Source organism: Aedes albopictus, chromosome 1 (genome assembly GCF_035046485.1).
Source record: "Aedes albopictus strain Foshan chromosome 1, AalbF5, whole genome shotgun sequence".
In the NCBI taxonomy this organism is placed as follows: domain Eukaryota; kingdom Metazoa; phylum Arthropoda; class Insecta; order Diptera; family Culicidae; genus Aedes; species Aedes albopictus.
Genome location: NC_085136.1, coordinates 145,473,100 through 145,494,967, shown reverse-complemented (window position 1 = coordinate 145,494,967; position 21,868 = coordinate 145,473,100). Strand labels below are relative to the sequence as shown.

At 39.2% G+C, this 21,868-nt stretch overlaps 1 long non-coding RNA gene across 2 annotated transcripts in view; it reads left to right on the top strand.

The window, feature by feature from the left end:
• The first annotated feature begins 6,358 nt into the window (after positions 1-6,358).
• The window catches only part of LOC134285204 (uncharacterized), a 476,414-nt gene continuing 460,904 nt past the window's right edge, over positions 6,359-21,868 (top strand). The window contains exon 1 of one of the 2 annotated variants that reach the window (XR_009996207.1): positions 6,359-8,539. This is a non-coding gene — a long non-coding RNA (uncharacterized LOC134285204). The remainder of the gene's footprint in view (positions 8,540-21,868) is intronic. The other variant, XR_009996208.1, reaches the window with a different exon arrangement.

Below are 21,868 nucleotides of genomic sequence, written 5' to 3'. Positions count from 1 at the left end.
CTGAATAAAATCTTTTTTTTTTGTGCACTAATCCACTAATTCCTCCAGAAAATATTGCCGAGAGCCTAAAAAAAATAATTCAGGTATTTTTTGTTTTTTGACAATTTCACAAATACTGTCTGAAATTTCTGCAGACATTTCTAAGAGAATCCTTCAAAAGATCCTCTACGTCTACAAGAATCCTTCCAAAAAATCTTATCAGGTTTTTCCGCGTATTTACTTTTTGAATTTTTCCAGATGTGTCATGCCTTTTTCAAGGATTTTAAAAAGTATGTTGACGTATTTTTCAGGTATTCATCCAGGTATTTATCCAGGAATTCTTGCAAAGATAACTCAGAAACTGCTTCAGGATTTTTTTGTCTAAGAATATCTCCACAATATATTCAAAAATGGTTCTATAGGAAATTCCAAAGGTATCACCAGCTACAGTTTTTGAGTAATTCCCTCAAATAAACCTCGGCATAACGGGCATGGTGGTCTAATGGCTACCGTTTCTGATTCGTATGCAGAAGCTCTTGGGTTCAATCCCTGGCCCGTCCCTTTCCTCCTACTTTGTATCTTTCTCTACTTTTTCCCTCCTCTCTACGGATTACGTACAAAAGGCTGACTAACGAATGGCTGAAATGACAAAAGGCTGAAACACGAAAAGCTGAAATTACATAAGGCTGAATGCATCAAAAGGCTGAAATAGCATAAGGCTGATGAAACAGTGATTCGACTAGTTTTCAAACGCACCAGCCTAAGGCTAACTTCAACACTAACAACTCAGACAAACAGATCACGCCAATTGGGAATAAATACATTCACGCTGTGGAGAGTTGCCTTCTGTTGACTGTTGACACATTTCTGACATAATTCCTGTGCCTTGATAAGCTTCTCCACAAATCCCTAGAAAAGCTCTTGAGATATTCTAGAGAAATTGATAGGAAGTATTCCTGAATTCAGAGAAATGGGAAATTCTCAGATTTATCCATAATGGATATGCCAGAGTAATTTTTGGAGAAATACATGACTTCCTGCAATAATCTCTAAATTAATTTCTTCCTGAATCACTAATATTAATAATGCAAGAGTCTCTGGGGAAATTCCTGCAAGATTTTCTGGACGAATTCAAAAAAAAAAAACTGAAAACATTCCAGCGGGAATTTTTGATGGAATCGCTAAAACAATTCATGACGGGGTCCGTAGCGTAGTGGCCACACGTTCACTTCATAAGTGGATGGTCTGGGTTCGACCCCAGCCCCGGCACTTGCAATTTTTTGTCAGTTGCTCTTCCCCCCGAGAGCGGCTGACACCTGACCCTCTTCTGAGCATATGCTCTAACGGACCTGGAAACTTGGATATCGGCTAACGGCAACTCATAATGGACCCCCAATCGGACTGGAAATGGAACAAGAGCCACACAGTAACATCGTGCTCATCATTCTACGATGGACACATAATAAGAGTAGAATAGTGACAGCAGTGCAAAGGCTACCAGTTTGAATTAGAAATAGAATAGCGTACATTTAGGCGCTGTACAAAGTGGCACAAATTTCTAAAATGGAGGAGAACGTGCCTCTGGAGCCGACCTACTGAAGTGTAAGTGCATCCACCAATCGGAATCGCTTACGCAGTGGCCTAGTGAACAAAAGAGCTGTAAATTAGGTTAAGTGGTTGAAGAATAAAAAAAAAACAATTCATGAACAAATTCCTGACACTTTTTAAAAGAAATTGCAGTGCTTATTTCTGAACGAATCGCTAGAAGATTCTTTGTAGACATTACTGATAGAATTTCTGAAGGAATGAAAGAAATTCTTGGGGGAATATCGATAGGAGGCCCTGAAAAAATCCTAAAAAAATCCCTGGAAGAACTGCTAAAGAAACCGCTGTTGGAGTTGCAGGAAGAAACCTTGGTAGGTTTGAAGACTGAAGTCCTGGAGTAATTCCTGATGGAAACCATGGAGCAATTTTGAAAGGACGCAATAGAAGATTTCTCAAAGGAATCCTTGGACAAATTCATGATGGAGTCTCCTAAACAATTTCTGAAGGAATCTCTAGGGATATTTCTTGAGGAAGAATTTCTGGAGGAAACTTTGGACACTTTTCTAAAGAAGCATGTGGTAGTTTTTTTACGAAATGCTTCGAGAAATTCCCGGAAAATTCTGAACTTTTGCTTTTCTGAAGGAATCCCTGAGTGCATTCAAGGATGATTCCTGGAAATAATTCTCGTACGAGTTTCTAAAAGAATCTATGAGAGAATTTATGGCAAAACCCATGGAAGCTTTTCTTGAGGAATGTTGAAAATGTTTTCCGTGAGTACATAAGAGAAAATTCTGAAGGGAATTCTAGAAAAATGTTTGAAACTTTACACGGAAGATGTTCTAAAGAAATACATGACGCAATTTTGGACGGGATCCAAGGAAGATTTATTAACTATTTTTGAAGCCATCCAAGCATTTTACTCAAAGGGAAACCTTCGGTAAATTTCTGGATGAATCGCTCAAAGAATTTCTGAATAAATTCGTAAAGGAGTTTCTGAAGCAATCCATGTGAGGCCTTCTGAAATAATCTTAAAAGTAATTTCGGAACATAGCTAGTGAAATATCTTAATTGATCCCTGGATGAAAACCCCTGGAGAAAATATCCGAATGAATCATTGATAGATTTTTTTAAGGGTCCGTGTAGCAATTCCTGGGTGATTTTTTAAATCTGTATTAACGAGATTCTTAGCCCTAGGCTAATTCGTCTCGGGACCCATGCTTCACTTCCCTTGCAAAGGAAGAACTCTCAGTTTGCGAGTTTGTCGGGAGTGGGATCAAACATCGGCGGTTGCTGAATTTTTAGGGTAATCCATTAATGCATTTCATTAAGAATCCCTGAAATCTTTGTTTTTTTAGAAAGTTCTGAATGTATACTTAGAAGAAGTTCCAATAGCTCATAGTTCTATTCTGTCACCTGTGAGGGAACAAAAATAATTGGAAAGCTACCAATTAGGCTATATTTTCTATACATTTATGTGATCGCAAAAAAAAATTGTGGGAGGTTTCCTCATGTTAAAGAAGAGACAATTCCAATACGTACCTATAGAATCACAAACAATTGTAACCAGCTGCCAGCTCGAGGGATCCCGGAAGAAATCCTTGGAGAAATTGTGGAAGAAACTCCAGGAGAAATCTTGAAGGAACCACAGGAGAATGTCGGGATTATTAAATTCTAGCCGAAATCACTGAAAGAATCCAAAGGAACCGCGGTTGCTATCTTCCCAGTTGGAGGACTCCCGAGAGCAATCCGTGAAAGAAACTAATTTCTAAAAAAAAACTCAAAAGGAGTCTCTCAGGGAAACCTGGCAAGAAAATCTGTGAAGGAGTTCCGAGAGTAATCCATGAAGGAATTCCGAAAGGATTTCCGGAGAAATCTTCAAAACAATTTCAGAAGGATTCCATGACATAAGAACAACCCTCAAACGACACCCATGAAAAAACAAAAAAAAAGATCACTAAAGAAATCTCTGAAGATTCCCTAAATATGTATCGGGAGTAATACCTGAAGGAATGACGAAAAAATTATAGTGAGAAATTAATGGAAGGATTCCGGGAGAAATTCGTAAAGAAATCCTCGTAAGAATCCTTGGACAAATTCATATAAAAATATAAACATGGGAAGCATCAATGAAATGATACTGGGACGACTCAGTCAACAGAGACAACTCAAAATTTCAGATGGAAATGTGAAAGGAATCCACGAAAGAAGGAAAATCCCTGAAGAATTTCATGAAAATCCAAGAACAATAATTGAAAAAAAAAAATCACAAACGATGTCCATTCAAATATCTTAGACAAACCCCTGAACCATCCCTAAAAATCCTGGAGGAACCTCTGGAGGTACCCTGGGAGGAATCCGTGAAGGGATCATCGAAGGAATCCTTAGAGGTATCCTAAGAAAAAATAATGTAACAAGAGCGGAAGAAAACCCTGGAGGAATTTTGAAAGCAATTCCTGAAGAAATCCGTGGATGAATCGCACGAGAGGAATCTCAGAAGGAATCCGAGAAGTTAAAGGAACCCAATGAGGAATCTTTGAAAAAATCCCTGCTCGAATAATTAAAAGAATCCGAGGAGACAATCCAAAGGAATGAATTCTAGAAGGACACCCGGGAAGAAACAATGAAGGAATCACAGTAGATATTTTTGAAGGAATCTCTGAAAAGATCCAGGAAGAATCCCTACATGAATTCATACATTTTTGGAAGAGGTGGAGCGGATCTGGTGTGATGGTTAAAGCACGTGACTATCACGCCGAGGACCTGGAATCGAATCCCACTCCCGACAAACTCGCAAAATGTGCGTTCTTCCTTCGGAAAAGAAGTAAAGCGTTGGGCCCCGAGATGAACAAGCCAAGGGCTAAAAATCTCGTTAATACAGAAAAAAGAAAAAAAAAACAAGATTTTTGGAAGAGTGAATGAATGCCAGAAGAAATGTTGGAAGGAATTCCGCTAGAAATCTCCCCAGGAAGCCCGGGATAAACCCTTCAAAGAATACCTGAATGCGAATTTTGCGACGAATCTACAATGGAAATTTGGGATAAATCAATGAAGAAACCCCGGCAGAAAGGAAACCCAGGAGAAGTTTCAGGAACAATCCTGGTGGAATCCCTGGGACAATCTCAGAATAATCTTTCGGAAAAAAAAAATCTGAAAAGAATCCCGGCAGGTATGAAATGTCGGCAAAAATGTCGGAAATGTCCATGTAGTAATCGCGGAAGAATCCCTTGATGGAATATCGGAGAGAACTACGGGAGAATTCAATGAAGACATTCTGGAAGGAATTGCTAACAGAGTACCAGAAAGAATTCCAGGAAGAAACCTGGACAGAATATTTGGGAAATCCCTAAAGGAATCTTAGGAGAAATCCAAAGAGAAATCCTCAAATAAATCAAAGGAAAAGTCAATGAAAGAATCGCTTTAAAAAACAGGAGAAGTTTCAACATGAATCTGGGCTGGAATACGTGTAAGAATTGCGGAATGACTCCCAGTGGAGGTATCCAGGGAGCAATCAATGAAGGAATCTTGCACAGTATGCCGAGAAATATTTCAAAGGAAGCCCCGGAAGAGTCCGTCAAATAATCTTCAAATGAATCATGGATGCAAACCTTAAAAGAAACCCGGTAAGAATAAATGATGAAATCTTGGAAGCAATCCATGAAGAAAATACTGGTAGGAATCCCCGGAAGATTTCCAAGAGAAAGTCCAGGAAGAATCCTGTGGGAATTCTTGATGCAATCTTGGGAATAATCCGTGAAAGAACTTGTCAGGAATCCCAGGAGAAATCACTGAATGAATCCCGTGGGGAGCCAATGATGGAAGCCCGGGTAAAATCAATGAAGAACTCTAAGAAGGTATTCCAGATTCCCTAAGGAATGTCGGGAAGAGTCATTGAAAGAATCTCTGAATGAATCTTGGGACGAATCTCTAAAGGAATTCTGGAAATGGAAGAATGAATTTAGGGAAAAATTTATAAAAGAAACGAGGGAGAAACTCAATAAGGCTCCTGGAGTATGCATAAAAGAGTCTCGGCAGTATTTCTTGAAAGAACCCCGGTAGCAATCTCGGATGGAATCCCGGAAGAAATCCTGGGAGGAATAAAATAAGAAATCTCGGGATGAATATCTCATGGAATTCCGGAATTGGGAAGAAGGAATCCCGGAAGGAATGTATAAGAGAATCTCGGTATCAATTTCCATCGGAATTTCAGAAACATTCCCAGGGGAATCCTGGGAAAAATCCTGCAGAGAGAAATCCCAACAGGAAATACGGGAGCATTGAATGGAGAATCTTAGAAAGAATCCCGTAGTTAATCCCAGAAAAATGCCGACAGGAATCTCTGAAAAATTACGGGAGTAATCAATGCAGAAGTCCCAGTAGGAATCTCTGCAGGAATTCTACGGGGAATACCTGAAGGAAATCTAGAAAACATTTTTCAAGAAATTTCTAAAGAAATTCCTTTAATAATCAATGAAGGAATATAATTATGTGGAATCCCTGGGAGATATCCCGGTAGGAATCCCGGGGGAATCCTTAAAAGTAACTCGTTAAAATTGATTATTTAAGATATTCCTAGTGTTAAAATATGTAGGTACGCTTAAATTTTGTTTGAAAAACTGTACACTAGAATCTATTGCCAACAGGAAAACATACATTCAGTTTTGGGCCAAATTTCTACCACAGAGTTATTAAATATCCCTTCTGTATTATGTCTGATAGAGTTCTAGTTCCCATTTAATACGTTTTTCCTAATGATTTTGAGAACCAATCGCTTTACAGCACGATTCGTACAAATTTAATAGTTACTTCAATTTAGTGTGTAGCAGTACCAAAGCATACCCGAGCCGAAGTGCAGTTTCTCGCATAAGCTCGATTTCAACTCTCAAATCTCCAGAAAAACAAAAATGCGAATACTCTCGATTCAACGTTTTCTCTCATTCTCGCCATTGCTAAAAAATCATCTCTCTCACACCGTGGCAAGAAAATAACAAAAACACATGCATTCTTGAGGCTAGAATCACAACAAACCAATGCATGCCGGTTGCTCTTGCCGCTCAGTTCTGGCAAACTCTCTTGCTCTTCTCCTCTTTCACCGTTTATCGCTCACTTTTCCCACGCTTCTGCTCCATTCGCGTTCTCTCTCTCGATATGGTCCAAACGCCCGACGGCGAAACGACACGATTTCTCACACACGCAATCTTCTCCTCAAGCGCGCGACCGAGTCCTTATGCTTCTTCGTCCATGTTGGTTCCCGTGCTCTGGTGGCGGCCACACACAGTCAAGTCATCCCTTGCGTGTGCATTGCTTCGTCAGTCTCGGTACGCTAGTCTAGTCGTTTGGACGTGTGTGGCGTACGCCGTTTTCTCTCTCTCGCTGGGTGCTTACGGCGGTGGTCATTGGGCGCGGATTCCGAGTTCTTGGTGCTAAGGCTTTTGCATAAACAGGTTCCCCGTAATCGATTTGGGGCTATTGTTCCCCCATGTGAGTGGTGTTGATTGATATTTAGACCAACGACGACGGTGTGACAACTGTGACCAATTGAAGGGAAGGTGAAGGTGCACTGAGAGTGAAGAACTGGCGGAATCCTTTCCAGCAGATATTGCAGAGATTAACGAAGCAGAGTGAAGGGAAGATCTGACCGGTGCGATAATGATGCTCTTTCGTGCGGCGATGTTTGCGGTCAAGGGAAGATCGATGTGAAATAGTAAGGGGAAAAAACGAGCGCCTGTGTGGAAGAAGAAAGTACGGTTGCAGGGCAGCAGTGAGACGAGTTAATTGGTATACTGATTTAATCAGCTGTTGGGTTTTGGAGAGCGTGGAGTTTAACGGATCAAGTGCAGCAGGTGGAGAAGAGGAAAGTGAATGTTGTGTATAATTTCAATTAACAAAATTGTTTACAAGATTGCTCAGTGAAGTTCAACAAGGCAGTCAAACAAGTGCGGAACAAATTAAAAAAAAAACTACAAAGCATCCGTCAGTCGGTAGTTTTGGGAACGTGAAATTCCACGATTGTTCATTAAGCCAGCACAGCAAACGAAAAGCTAAACAGTTCCAACGTTTTGATGGAGGAAAAACTTATTGCCAGACCGAATTAAACGAGCGTAAACGTTGTTCGAGAAAGGAAAAACTTTGCTGCACTTATTTATGCACATAAATTGTACGACTTGCCCGAAGAATCTGTCTATTAGTGAGTGTGGCATCGCGGTATGTTGTGAGAAGCTAAATAGAAGAAGGTGAAACCTTTAGGCGCGGCGAATAGTAAGCAAATGCAGAAGAAAAGAAGGCAGACAACTTGAAGGCAGTGAATTTAATCAGCAACAATAACAAAATAAAAGCACCTCGTTAAAAAGGAGGCAAATAGAAAAAGAGATACGAAGCACGACAGTAGATCGGAAAAGACCTCCAGATGCAGTGAGGAGCGGTTTCATTCGACATTAATAAAACAATGATATTTAAACATGACCGTAAAATATGCAAATAGAGTTTCATAATAGAAAGAAGGAAGAAAGGAAAACACACGTCACACAACTGTCGCGACCAGTTCGCTTTGAAAGAACAACGACAACAGAAGAAACGACAGCAGAAGGAGAAAAAACCTATTGATTTCCCGTCCCAGTCCCTATCGCTGCAGTGGAGTTCCATACATCTTGCGCCGCCACGAGACGTCGAATGTCGTTTGATCTTTATCACAAAAGGAAGTCGAAGCCGGAGAATCGTGATTAGTGCGCGCGTGTGGCGGAACGGAATCGAGCATTCGTAGTTCGATAAAAATGAGTTATTTCCTACCATAGACGATTGTCGGAAAGTGCGATCAATTCTGCTCGATTGGGAGAGTTGGGAAAGTGAATTTGTTTGAAAGTTTCGTGTCAGTGAAGTGTGATTAAAGAAGATTGAATATTTGCTGAAAAGTGAGCTGTAGCCTGGAGTATCATTAGCTGTATTTCACACCCAGAGACCAGTACATTCCTGTCTTCTTGTCATCGGATTGTTGAAAGATGGATCATCTGTTTATTAAAAGGTAAGGACAGGTTACGCAATCAGTGGGCGCGCTGAACCAAATACCTCGACATGACAAAGCTGCGACTGTTCCTGTGGAACAAGGCACCGGCAAAATGTCACATCAATTATTGATTCAATTAGAGAGTTGCCCTGGTAGGATACAGTTGGTTTGAACAGGACGAAAGCAAATGGGTGGGAACCAACGATTGGAAAGTCTAAAACTCAAGTGGAAAGCGGAACGGATTTTATCGTTCGAGAACGATTAAATATGTATGGAGAAACAAGCGGTGCCAACGGGATTGTACTGAGGTTTGTTGCAAACTGTTGGAATTGCCTTGATGGCTGAATAGAGCAGAACCGTTTATGGTGTGTTTTCGTGCTGAATTATTTGTGCTGTTTCTTACTAGTGGAGACGTGGCAATTATTATTATTTATTTTTAGAATGTGACAAATTAGTAGGTGGATGTAATTGATTATGGAAACCGCTGGAAAGTAATGACATATTTTTATTATTAGGCATGTGAATTACAGTCAAGAGCTATTGAAACTTAAAGTAATTATTATAGATCAAGCCATGCCATGGGTAGACCTCCAAATAAAATTATGATCACTTCTAATCGCCATTGTCAAAACATTGACCCAAGTGTCAAAGCGTTTCACAAAGAAAATATACTGTGCTTCTGCCAAACTTCTGTAACCAGCTTTTGTATTTTTTTATTAGGAACATTTTTATGTGTTTTTTTTTAACAAAAGCTAATTCTACATTGATTAAGGACATCGAAATAGCTTCAGTACAGTAGTTTTGACAATTAGTTCATAAAACTTAGTTCAAACTCCCAAAATCAACCACTCAATTTATTATAATATGGACCAAATTCTGCCTTTTGTGTGCTAGCGAAAATCTTAATAAATCTGCTGTTCTCTGTTATTTCTCTCTTAAAAGAACGACTGTGATGCAGTTTATTTGAGGTAATGGCTTCAAGTATGCTGCAATCAATAACGGATTTCTTACTTGTATCCGGCGTTTTGGACACATTTATTGTACCTTCATAAGAAGAAAGCACAATAAATAAGGACTGTTCATTTTATAAAAAGGACACCTTATTTGTGTGATATCTATTTTATTTTTCAATAAAATGATTATCAGTTTTTTACATAAATTTCCATAGGTATTCTACAGTGTAGGAAAAATATAACATTATACAAATTGTCCTTAGTTATGGAACTGAAGCGGTATTTGTTAAATCTCAACAAAACCCAATTTCTCAAAATTCTACACCACTTTCTACATACTTAACTTTGAAATTTTCATGAACTTTTCAATGTGTTGGGGTCTAATACCATTCTCCTAAAGGTAGAGCGTAAAAGTTGGTCAGTAATAATGCACCAAGCATTACACAACTTGATATAGTGAGTTGCCTTGTTATCAATGGAAATGATAAAAAATACTTATTTTAGTCCAGTGATGCAATAACACTATGGATTCAGTTAAAAATTTGTCCAGTACAGAAGAGAATCGCATTCCAAATGATACTGAAGAAAAATATGCTTTAAAGTACGTTCTTCATCATAAATTTAATCCTTCATGATGGCCATAGTGAAAAATTGCATACTTTTTGCTCCATAAATGCAAATTTTCGATTCTATAGAACCTTATTATTGTTCATTTTCAGCAAGGCTTGACCCTATATGATTATATACCTTATTTGAACATAACTACATGTTAAGTTTTATTTTCGCCATCATTGTTAAGTTGTATTTGCAAAAGGTTACATCGTTATTTAGAAGAACCTTCAAAGAATGAAGCTGTTTTACCTTCGGTAACTTCCATGAAGCACAGTAACCGAGCCAACAATGCTATCAAGAAGCAGTTTTCTGCATTTGAAGTTGCATTATTAGTACTTTCGACTAGATCCATTGAAAACATTCAAAATTTTATATTTCCATACATGTTTGTTTAACAAATAAATTTTGTTCTGAAAATCGAGTCCAACTTGTAACTTTAATATCTCAACAACTAATATTCCGATTAGGTTTATATTTTGTCAGAATATGTATCACTCATACTGCTGCAGAATGGCAAACACTTTTATGAAATTTAAAACGATACACCGATGTTTTACAGTAATTATGTTTTTATCTTTAGTTTTTGGGAATCGAAAAATTGACCTCTCCTAACACTTTTCCGCATTTCCATGAAGTTCAATTATTTTACCCCATTTTAATTATGGTTAATATCTGCCAATATAATGTACTGAACAACTAACCAAGGCTGCTCAAATTTGAACTACGCGTTTTCTTTTTACAGCCTTGCAAAGTTGTCCTCTTTATAAAATGAACAGCCCTTACAGGGGATGGCCAGATTGTTTGGGATAGGTAACTTTTTTCCTCCCACCAAAAAATTCAACATGCTGTAACTTTTCATAGAGTGCATAAAAAAATCTCAAATTTTGACTGTTTGTCAACCTATTATATGTGCATCATTGGTACAAATTTGGGCTTGATTGAATAATTTTTCGCGAAGTAAGAACCGTTCGGGTAAAACACTATTATTTAGACAACTAATTTTTGAACTGTCATATCTCGGAAACCAGTGAACCGAATTGAATGAATTTTATAACGTTTATCAATAATATATTGATACTTAATACGACGTTATAAAATGTTATATTTTCTCACGGCGAATTAGGTTATACTGGATTGAAATTTTTACTCATATAGAGGAAAATAAGTCAAATTTACAATAGCACACAAAAAATACTAAATGTATTCTTCCTTCAATCTAAATAGGCTCTAATATATCTGATTAGAGATAACTTGAGAACAAAAGTGGAAAATCTTTGGATATCAACACTTAAATTTATTGACATTGATGCAAAAAAAAAACATTTTTTCGAGAAAAATCCAAAAAGTGTCAATCCATGATAACTTTTTTCAACGTTTAAAAAGTACCTATGTTTTAATAGTTTGTGAAGCATTTACATATTGTTAGTGTACGTTTAAAATTTCATTCAAGTCGGTTCACTGGTTTCCCAGATATGACACCTCAAAGATGAGTTGTTTGAAAAATAGTGTTTTACCCGAACGGTTCTAACTTTGCGAAATATTAATCAATCGAGACCAAATTTGTACCAAGGATGTACACATATTAGGTTGACAAACATTCTAAATTTTAGTTTTTTTTGATGCGCTCTATGAAAAGTTATAGCTTGTTGAACTTTTTTGCGAGAGAAAAAAAAAGTCGCCTATCCCAAACATTTTGGCCATCCCCTGTATACACAAAATGTCGGATGAAAGCATAAGAATCCGTTTTGTTTAGAATACATTGGAAGCCATTACCCCGAATTACTTCTCCGTATATGTCTGTTGCTGTCAGAACTGTCAGTCCACTCGGCAAGAACCGCTCAAATGTGAGGGAACCGACAGTCGTTTCGCTGTCCACATTGTTGTCGGAAACTGTATTTTTTAATAAATATTACAATTCAAGGCGAGATGGATCTACACAGGTCTTAGCCGAGTCGAAAGATACCAGCAAAGAAAAAAAAATACAGTTTATCTATTTACGGTTGGCATTTCGGTCAGGTAAAATTATTAGCTGCGTGATACTATTTCATCCGACGTTTCGATCCCTTGGTTTGGGTCTTCTTCAGGGAGATTATAAGATCCAAACCAAGGGTCGAAACGTGGGATGAAATAGTATCACGCCGCTTTTAATTCAACCTGACCGAAAAGCCAACCATAGAGGGATAACTCTACCATTCCGTCGGTCGTCTTTTGAAACATTAAACTTTATGGTGACGTCACATGTTTTTGGTAGATTTTTCTCGTGGTTTTTCGGAAGATGCAGGATGGTTTGGACTGGTAGACTGGTGTGTCGGGAATGATCAGCGTTTGATCAATACGCTCATCTCATGGTTGGTGGTGTTTTGTGTACAAATCGATTAAAATTGTTCGTTAAAAACAAAAAGGAAATCGAGCTATCTTGTACGGAGATTCGAAACGGAATAAATTTATTTTTCTCTCTACCTGTCAAACAGTATAATCCAAGGCTAAATAGGAGGCAATCAGTGAAGTACTAGATTGAAAGTAGTGAGCTGGATTTTTGTATGGTGAGATGATCGATTCTTCATTTCTGCAATGAAATGGTGCAAACAGCGTGGGTTATATGATTTCTTGCCTAATTTGATGCTGATTGAGCAAAAGTTTGGATAACTGTGTTGTTGTATTATTTATTTCTTGCAACTTCAACAACACAGTTACCCAAGTTTTTGCTCAAACAGCATCAAATTAGACAAGAAATCATATAACCCACGCTGTTTGCACCATTTCATTGCTTTCAATCTAGTACTTCACTGATTGCCTCCTATTGATCTTGCATAACATAATGTATCGTCCAACTGTGGTCCAACACAGTATGTGCAGCCTCTGACTGAAGACGGTGTCTGTGTCCGTTTTTCAATCTAAAATGTCTGCTGCAATTGGCCAAAAATGTCTTGATATGGTTCCCCCAGGAATTTTCCCTGTGGATTTCTTGGGATTTCTCTAGGATTCCCCAAGGAATTGCAGAACATTTTTTCCAAGGATTCATTCTGTCGTTCCTTTAAAAAAAATTCTACTGGGATTCTTCCAGCTATTGCTGCTAGGATCCCTCTAAAAATGTTCCAATATTTCATCTGTTCCTGCTGAAGGAGGAGAGATTCACCCAAAGATTTCTCCTGGAACTGCACAGTTCGAACAATACAAGTAGATTTACATTAAATATCATGCACATAATTGGAGCGTGACATATAACGTAACATTCCATGACGTTGTATTTTTCATTTCTGGTTTTCTACTTGATCGTGTAAATTTAATTTCCATGTAAATAAACATCCCTCAGAGTAGCAGTAGCATACTGCATTGTGTTTTCTCTTGTTGTAACGATTAAAACAGATATGATCATGTTGGACACATTTATTTATCCACTATTTCGACAATGATTTTTCTTAAGGGCCTAACTGACTTGATCGATTTCTCTTCGTCGACTCTCTCTTGCGCTAATAACTTGATCAAAACAAACAAAATCATTATTCTTTTTGCTTCTAGAGCAAGATGCAGTCGTCGTCTTCGCATTTCAACCAAAAAATCTTGGGAAAACTTAATACACTTTTCGTTATAACACAAAGAGAGGATCGATGAAGAGAATTCGAAAATGTCAGTTAGGCCCTAATGAAGAATCAGTGTCGATTTGTCAAAATTGTTCAGCTGACGCAATACATTACATCATATTTTTTATTCTATTCTAACTCCACTGAACACTTGTGTAACACTTTCAATAAGGCTTTGGTCGTAAAATTTACAAGAAAAAAAAACGCTATCACGCTATCCTTAACAGTTAGGGTAAAAGCTCCCTTAGTGGAGGTAGGGCCCATATAGCCGAGGTGGTAAACGCACGGGTATTCAGCATGACCATGCTGAGGGTGACGGGTTCGATTCCCGGTCGGTCCAGGATCTTTTCGTAAAGGAAATTTCCTTGAATTCCTTGGGCATAAAGTATCTTCGTGCCTGCCACACGATATACACATGCAAAATGGTCATTGGCAGAGGAAGCTCTCAGTTAATAACTGTGGAAGTGCTCATAGAACACTAAGCTGAGAAGCAGGCTTTGTCCCAATGAGGACGTTACGCCAAGAAGATGAGATGAGATGAGTGGAGGTAGTACCAATAGTGGTGGTAGTGCCAATTTAGCACTATTTCAAACAAAAAGCTTGCATATGACATTTTTAATAGATGCATCATAACTAATTAATAACATTAATTCAGTTTTGTGTTCAGGATTTGTCGAAAAACCTATTTAAAACAATTATTTTCCTTAAATTTTTGGCTCCTTTGCACCTATAGTGGTGGTAGTGTTCCTATAGTGGTGGGTGCCATAAGAATTCAATGGGATGCGCCACTATAGGAACCAATGTTAAATTTTACCTCCATAATAGGAACCGTGTACCTATAGTTGGTGCAAGTGATTTATTAGCAAAAACTGTAATAAACAATGGTTTTTACATTTTTCCTAGCAAATTTAAGTGAAAAACTACCGATTAACGTTTTCAGGCTTTTTATTTTGTGGTATTATCAATTTTATTCAATTATTTTTCTACAAGGAGCTACTAATAGCACCACTATTGGTACATTTACCCTAACCGGATTCCGTCGAACTTCTCCTGCTCCTACTGCTGATGATGCTGCTGATGCGATGCTCATCTGATTTGTTGGATTTCGCTCTTGTCTACCTAAATATGAATTAAATTTCAGTTATGCTTCTTGTTCTGTCCTTAGAAAAACACAAAAACTTACTAAAAAAGCATAATCAGATTCTTCTTCTTCTTTCTGGCCAACTAGCACCGTTCGGCGCCAGTTGTGTTTTACGTCGGCTGGGTCTAGGAGCTAAGCCTTAAATTCCGACGCCCCAGGGAGACAGCCACCACACCTGAGGACCCTACATATCGAACCCATCAACACATGGGCCGGGACCTACGGCTTTACTTCCTATCCGAGGGAAGGCGTGATTACGGATTTTATGTCTCAGAAAATCCCATCGGCGTCGACGGGAATTGAACCCCGACCGACTGGGGTGAGAGGCAACCACGCTTACCACTACACCACCGACGCCGACATAATCAGATTGAAAAAGCAGAAGAAACGTATTTTGTTGTGGAAACGCGTTTGTTTATGTCGGCGCCATCTTGGTTTTACAGATTGGTTACTTTACACGACCTACGCGTAAAGTTGTTGGTTTAGTCATGTAACTTTTCTTTTTTGATGGAGTTCTACACGGAATTGAATGCTAATGTAATGAAGCATTTGAAATCGGATGCAAAATGTGTTAAACGTACAGCGTGATGTCATGTTTAGTACAATTATGTTACAATTGATGGAAAAATCTGTTGCAATAATGTTTACATGATGAAACATTACGCGACATTTCAGTTTGCGTTTGAACGAATATTCATATTTTGTATCTGTGTGACTCTAAACATTTTAAAGAAATTTCTTCCTCAGATTCCCTCAAAAAAGCTCCTGCGATTTCTCTACTTCTGAAGATTGTTAAGGAGTTTCTGTCTGAGATGTTCCCAGGGATTCCACTGATTTTTTTTTTCGAAAAATCCTGGTGGGACTTCAGCATTATTTTTTCAGAGATTCCTCCATGGATTATTGTTTAGAATCCCTGATTGAAATTGTTCAGAAACTTTCCTGGGATGCCTCCAGGATTTCAATCAAAGATTTCTTTTTCCCTCTAAGATTTTTTTCCATGGATTTTTGCATGTGATTCCTCTAAAACTTTCAACTGAAATTCACAGTGTGCTTATTCTATGAAATCCGTTAAGAATGTCTCACGTCACTAGAACCAAGATGAATGCTACGATGCACGTGAAAGACACGTCTGGACAGCGACCCGACTAACCAGCTTAACGCGGCAGCACGCTGGTTTGAACACTTTCAAAATATTTTTTCAACTGTCAACGCCAGAGGTTCCCAAACTTTTCGCTATCGCGGCGCCCTTTTAAATTCTCGAAAATGACGCGGCACGCCAACATCTCTTTTTATATAATTTTCAGTATACCATGTTTCCTCAAAATCAAAATAAAATTCAGTTTCTTTGGTCAACAAGTTTTTTTTAAGAAAATTTACATAAGATTTTTATAAATACTTGTTAGATTTCAAAAGTCATATTTATTTATGGCATTAAATATGACAAAAACTTCTACAACCAAAGCAAGCTGCTTATTCCTAAAAATTCAAACAAAAACAGTAAAACTGTTGCAATACTTTGATAATTCCGAATAGAAATGATTTCACAGAATTGGAAAATGAAAATCTTATATTTCTGCTGGAATTACAAAACATTCATAGATGGTTAGTTAAGAATGTAGTGTGTCAAATTTCAGCAAACTTAGATACCAAAATATAATATTCAGGGCTAGGATGATGATGGATCATGCATAACCATGCGTTTCATCATTGTGTCTTAAGAAAGGCTTAAAGGGCTATCATTCACATGAGTTTTGGATGACTATTTTTGAACGATCATTGAAAAAGTTTATTAACTTTAAAGAGTGCCTTTGATCCACAAAATTTAAAAAAAAATGTCTGAACCTCGCGTTTCTTGGAGAGTTTCATATGGGTCTCAATGAGTTATTATTATTATTATTATTTATTTTTTAACTAAAAATTTTAAAAGAGGGAAAAGCCCCTCTTTTTCCATCATTTTTCATCAAGATCTCAAAAATTAGATATTTTGAGATGTGGCCTATTTGCACGAAGCCTACAATTTTCCAAGTATTCTGTGATAGTGACGTTTGTACAAAATGTCATTCCGAAAAGCAGGAGACTCATAAATACCATGAGACTGACGGAAGTTTGAAACCGACTCGTGAGAGGTTTCATAGACATCCCTAGTTTATTTGGAATGTGCGCCTATAAAGTAGGCAACCGTGAAGTAAGTGCTCGAATCAGGGGTGTTATTAGTTAAATGAGGAGAATGTGATATGTGTGAAAAGGAGGAGCTAGTAAATCGATCTGGTAAGCAAAGGAAAATTTTGGAAAGAGAAATATTTTCAAGATAATAGAATCCGGAAATTAAAAGAAAATTAGGAAAGTATAGGGGTCTAGGGTCTGACGAAGCGATAGCTCGATCTTTCCCATACAGACTGCCGAACAGTAAAGTTGGAAGAAATTTTAAAGTGAAAGATTACCAGTGAATTTGAACCCTAATTTAAAGTAGTAAAAAGTAATATAAAAGTAAAGTAAATACAAGTGAAATGAAATTAATTCCTATTTTAAAGCTATTTTCACAGTGGATTTAGTCCTAAAAGTAAATTAAAAGCCGTGAGTTGCGCGGTGTGAAGCTAGTAGAAAAAGTAAGAAATCATCATAAAAAATGTGTATCGTAATTTAATGAGGTTTTTTTTAAAGCTAGGAAAGTGAATGTGAGTCAAGCAAAACGGAAAAAGATTATAAAGAAACCGAAGAAAATCACGTGAGGTAAATTTTGGGAAAATGTGTTTGTGGTGCTATTGGGTGCTAATTGGTTTTTATTCCAGTCACCGACAGTGACCGCGTGCCCAGTTTGGGGCTATAGGGCTACATCGTCGTAGTGCTAGATTCGTATAGTGGTGGTTTAGTGGAGCTCCGATTACCGCGATCAGACTGCGGGCGATCCCCTGGATAGGTTCTTCGCCTCGTGGCTGCGCGCCACTAAGAGCCTGTTCAGAGTGCGTGGTCATCGAATGAAGGATTCGGCCTCGTTGGCACCACCCGTCCCACATGTGGTTGCAGAATTCAGCGAGTGATCTGTAGGGGGAAAGTTTCCCACTGCCAGTGCGTATCGCCCAGACTCACGCCCCGGGAGGAAAATCCATGGTACTCGAGCAGTCCTGATTGCACCCCACTCCCACCCCACCGAAACGTCGGCCGCAGGAGCCGAGTGTCATCATCGGAGCACGTGTAGGGCGCCAAGCACGAATCGTACCCTCGATTCGCCGTCGTCTCGTCGTCGTCCGCTCTCCGGCCCACGGCACGACGCCCCAAGATCGTCCGATCGTGTCAAAAGTTTTGGCGAACACCTCCACGATCTCGCCGCCGCCGTCGCTCTCGCCGTAGCCGGCGCTCCGTCTTCTTCTCTGCGGTCTACGATTGTCGAGCAACGTCCGGCATCGGCATCCTCGCCGCCGCCGCCGCCGTCACCGTCGCCGGCGCACCGTCGTCGTCTCTGCTTCCTACGATTGCCGAGCAGCTTCCGACGTCGGCTCCTACCGGCGACCCTACGCTGGTGTTGAAGGTAACCAATAGACGAAACTGTAAGTACCCATAACCGTTTTACCGCACCAACACCAATAAGCACAACCATCAACAGAATAAGAGAGCACAAACTATGTGAACAACCACGAATAGCATGCGAATTACTCACAAAAAAAAAAACGTACAGAAAACACAGATAAAACAGAGTGACGTCACACTTAGGGAAGAGAGTTCAAAAAAGTTAGTTTGCAGTCAGACTGCCAAGAAGTAGGATGTATGAGGGGGACATTTGCGAAAGAAAGCAATGCTAAATTCTGGGAAGATGGCTTTTTAAACGGAACTTATAAATAGGTTTTAATGAACAAATTTAAATAAATATTTCTACTTTTAATGGTTTCAATAAACTGCTAGTAAAATTATGAATTATCTTAAGAAAAACAAATTTGAATTTTCGTAAATTAATTATTTTGGGAGACGAATACCTGCTTGGGAAGGAAATTTGGGGAAGTTGTTTGGGTTGTTACTTGAAGGTGGATTTTTGTGAAGGGTTGGGGAACACGAGCTAGCAGGGCAAACCGATCTGGAATTCTGGCAGACGACAACGGTCGTCTGGCGCAAAAGCCAGAATTTAGAGGCCCTTCCAGGATCCTCCTTACAAGTTATTATGAAAAGACTTTAATACTATTTCTAAAACGTTTACCTTGAACTCCAATCTGTTAGTAGAATCGAAAACTCAACTGAAGCATTGGAAATCCAATTATCTAATTTAGACTCTTAACAAAATGACTCAAAACTCCGGAAATTTAAAAATTTGGTAAAAATGTTTTCAGAGGTTACCAGAAATTCCATGGAATATTCTAAGGTAGGGATAAATTTTGGAAAAAAGCCATGAAGCAACACTTCCAAACTCCATCAAACAGAAAAAGATGTTTCCAAATTGAATTATATTGTTCAATTTGTTTTGACTTAGGAGCCCGCGGCGCAGCAGCGAAATGTTCACGGCGCACCAGGGCGCCGCGGCGCACAGTTTGGGAAGCACTGGTCAACGCCATCAACATCTCAGCATGATCTGCCAATAGTTCAACGCATTACCCGTGTCAACAAAGAAGCTCCTACAATGCAGAAGATAGAAACAGTCAACCGTAGCATGAAATCTAACAGAGCCCCTGGGTCGATACAATATCAGTCAAAATGCTCAAAGCTGATTCCGTAGTATCGGCACAACTACTGCATCAATTATTCTGGAACATATGGGAAACCGTGACATTTTCGGCCGACTGGATGCAAGTCATCTTAGTAAATGTAATCGAAAAGGTTGAGTGTTCACGTTCACAAAGTTTTCTACATAGTGGTCCTTAACCCGATACAGGAGAAGAGTGACGCAACTGTTCGACCGTCAGCAAGCTGGAGTCCGTGCCGGACGATCCTGTGTGGACCATATTATCCCGCTCCGTATCATCCTGGAGCAAATCAATGAATTCCAAAAGTCTCTCTACCTGGTTGATTACGAAAAAGCTTTCGACCGTTTCAACCACGGAAACATGTGGGATCCCTCAGGCGCAAGGGCGAGGAAAAATCATCGGCCTCATTCAAGTACAGTACGCGGCATTTACGTGCAGAGTATTGCACAACTATGTCTTGTCCGACCCCATCCGGGTCGTTGCTGGAGTGAGGCAAGGATACTACTACCACTACTGTTCCTCATCGTAATCGACGAGATCCTGGTAGGTGCGACTGACCGTGAACCAAATCGTGGATTGCTGTGGCAACCCATTACCATGGAGCACCTAAACGACTTCGAATTCGCTGATGACGTTGCTCTCCCAGCTCAACGGCGCTCTGATATGCAGAGCAAGCTCGATGATCTTGCCAATCGCTCCTCAGCGGCAGGTGTTACCATCAACGTTAATAAGAATAAATCGTTGGATGTAAATACGGTCAACCCTTCCAGCTTTACGGTAGCTGGGCAAGCAGTGGAGAATCAAGGGGGAGTCGCTGAGCACATCTTTACTTGTGCCAATTATTTTCAGTGTGCCAACGGGTAATCAATTGTGCCCTAGATTGTGCCTCAGTGTGCCCCGAAGTGCCACTGCTTGATGATTCAGATTTTGCTTGGCAACTACCAAGACAACCAACTGTTTGTTTTCATTTTGCAGGTCAAATGCACATGGTTGCCTAGTTTTTTCACCCAAACTCAAGTGTCAAAATTGTGCCTCAGAGTGCCTCGGTGTGCCACACAGCGTATAAGACGGTGTGCTTGGCACCTCTTGGCACAATGTTCCAAGCGACTAGCCCCTTGTGGAGAATGTTGAAAGCATCCAATATCTTGGTAGCCAAATGGCAGCCGATGGTGGCACCAAGATCGACATAGGTGCACGAATCAAGAAGGCGAGGGTTGCTTTTGCGAGTTTAAGAAATGTTTGAAAAAAAGTCAGATTAGTCACCGCACCGAAAAAAATCCATTCTCCTCATCATGAATATAAAATCATGTTCTTATGATGTCTGCCAATTCATAATATCAAGGTTATGATTCATAATCTCATGAATGAGTTGACCAGAATTATCAATAGAAACAAGCATTTTTATAAATTATATTCATGGTCGCTTCCTAGCGTTACACTTATCTGCCATATGCAATTCTATAAATCGCGTCGTCGTCCAGCACAGACATGTGGGTAAAGTTGAACCTGCTATTTTTGCAAAGATTTTATTTCGTTAGAGTAATAAATGTGCTTATATGTATCAGGAAATGGAACATCAAAACAGTGTGCCCGTAAGATTCGGCAGTTTATTGGGAGTTGATTGACTAAAAAGTAAACAGTGTCCAGTTCGCGTTTTCGTTGTGCCATCCGTCGTAGTTCCGAGTTTATCGGAGGGTGAAGCAAAGTGGGAATCGCGCGCGCTAATTTACGGTAATTCTCTCTATTTTTCCGGTTTATCCTTCGTTCGACGACTTCGGAGACTCAGCAAGTGGTGTGAACTAGTAAACAACCGATATGGTTTGGAGGGCATCCTTAGCCTGTTGGATGTAGCAGCCAAAGACAAATATAGTTCGATTATTGTTGTTCTCTTTTATAATTGAACATGACATATCCTCACTAACAGGAGGCCAACTAAAAGTGCTGCTTGCTCATAGAAAAAAGGATGATGGATAGGTCCCAAAATCATAGAAATGGGCTCTGATATCACGTATTTTATTTTCTTATGATTTCAGCTTGCATCGTTTTATTAATCTAATTAAAAGCATTTGGGACCGACGACGACGGAATCATAAATGTTATACTTAATTTCATGAATTCTATGCATGGTTCCATCTCAGTCAATCATGATTTTATGAATTTGACTGAGAAGCATTGAAGTCCGACGACGACGGAATCATAAAAGTAATTCTTAATTCCATGATTTCTATGCATGGCTCCATCTCAGTCAACCATGATTTTATGAATTTCCCTGAGAAGAGTTGAGATCCGACGATGACGGAATCATAAAAGTAATTCTTAATTCCATGAATTCTATGCATGGCTTCATCTCACTCAACCAAGATTTTATGAATTTGACTGAGAAGCATTGAGGT